Source organism: Myotis davidii, unplaced genomic scaffold (assembly GCF_000327345.1).
Source record: "Myotis davidii unplaced genomic scaffold, ASM32734v1 scaffold1176, whole genome shotgun sequence".
In the NCBI taxonomy this organism is placed as follows: Eukaryota; Metazoa; Chordata; class Mammalia; order Chiroptera; family Vespertilionidae; genus Myotis; species Myotis davidii.
In genome coordinates, this window is record NW_006288437.1 from 556672 (window position 1) to 558755 (window position 2084).

Sequence of the window (2084 nt, forward strand, 5' to 3'; positions counted from 1 at the left end):
TGAACCTAGTTCATAGGATCTTTCAAATATAGACACTCACCCGGGGCTGAGGTGCATGTGGAGTTGCGGACTTGTGGAGTCTGGGGAAAGGCCGGGAGAGGAGAGGGTTGGGAAGAGGTGGCCACAAGTCTGGTACTGAGTCATACCTAACATGCCGGACCTAGGAAGCCATTTTCTCCTGAAGAGATAGCCCCTCCCTGCAATCTCCAGGCAACCAATATAGCCACACACTGACTACACCCTGAGTGAAACAAAGGATACAAAAAAAAAATCTGAATAGTCCCTCAGAGCCCACAGGGACTTGCCTAAAGAGAGGCCTTCAGTCCCAGCAACAGGAAATTGAGAAGCGGCAGGCAGTACAGAAGAGTGGGAATCTTAAACCAGCCCTCATTTTTTTATTATTTTATTATTTTGTTATCTCTTTTTTCTTTTTTCCTTTTTTTCATTTGTTTCTTTATTTTCTATTTCTTTTTGCATTATTTTTTCATCATTCTAATTTTTTAATTTTATCCTACTTTTAAAAATTACTTATTTTTTATTATTATTTTCTTTCTCTTTCTTCTTATCCACTCATCCTCTTTCTGCTTCCTCTATACTGAACTGAGGTCCTCCCCATATTCATCCAATTCCTTAACCTTACTTTCTGTACATAAGATTCTGCCCCCACCCTCTTTACTGGGTATTTGTATGTTTTGGTGTTTGTATGTTTTGGTTTATCTGTTTTCCCTCTGGTGTTTTCTCCCCATATATATATTTTTAGCTTTTACTTCCTTTTTCTACTTTTCCTTTTCTCTCATACTATTTTTTCTCTCTTTGATATCATTTGTGCTCTCTTTTCTTTCTCCTAATTCTCTTTTCTCTGGTGGTCACTTATATTGCGGTTATTGGTGTCATGAGTACATTCGTGTTTTGTTCCCTTTGTGTCATGTCTTGTCGAGGTGAATTTTATCCTGTTTGGCCAATGTGGTAGAGAGCGAGCCACATAACCTGACACCCAGAGAGGAAACTCCATCCATGAATGGGTCAATAACACTCCAGACCCAACTACAGAGGCAAGAAGAATGTGGCAGTGAGGGAGAGAGCATGAGTGAGGGAGCAAAAGAGGAGTGTGTGGGCGTGTGGGGTGTGAGTGTGTGTGTGTGTGAGTGAGGCACAGTTAGATCCCTCAGGACCTTCAGGGGCAGACTGACTGGGCTCGCCTAACCAGGCAGCCTCTGCTACTGTTGCAAACAGTACCAGGGCGCCTTGATACTATTTCAAATGATTTTCAAAAAAAATGAGAATAATAACAATTATTCATTAATGCTTTGCTTAATGGATGATTTTTAATAAAAACTGTTTAAAATAATATAAAAAATGTTTCTTATTCAAAAGTTAATTTTGTCCTGAAAGCATTCTGGCCCAAGGAGTTATAATGAAAGGGGAACATAGAAATAAATTTTGTGACCTTGAGTTAGGCAAAGTGTTCTTAGGTATGGCTCTAACTGCAATAGCAACCAAAGAAAAGATATATCAATTAATTTTTTTTTTTATTTAAAAGTGTTTTTGCTTCCCTTGCTCTAGAACAGCGATGGCAAATCTTTTGAGCTCGGCGTGTCAGCATTTTGAAAAACCCTAACTTAACTCTGGTGCTGTGTCACATATAGAAATTTTTTTATATTTGCAACCATAGTAAAATAAAGACTTATATTTTTGATATTTATTTTTATATATAAATGCCATTTGACAAAGAAAAATCAACCAAAAAAATGAGTTTGTGTGTCACCTCTGACACGCGTGTCATAGGTTCGCCATCACTGCCCTAGGAGATGTATCAGCAAACATACTGCTACACGAGATGTCTAAGATTTTGCTTCCTATGGTTTCTTCTAGGATTTTTTTTTTTACTTTTACATTTACTTCTTTTATCCATTTTGAGATTATTCTTGTGTATGGTGCAAGTTGGTGGTCTAGTTTCATTTTTTTTTTTGTTTGCATGTACCTGTCCAATTTTCCCAACACTATTTATTGAAGAAACTATCTTGACTCCATTGTATGTTCTTGCCTCCTTTGTCAAATACTAATTGAACATAGTGGTTTGGTTC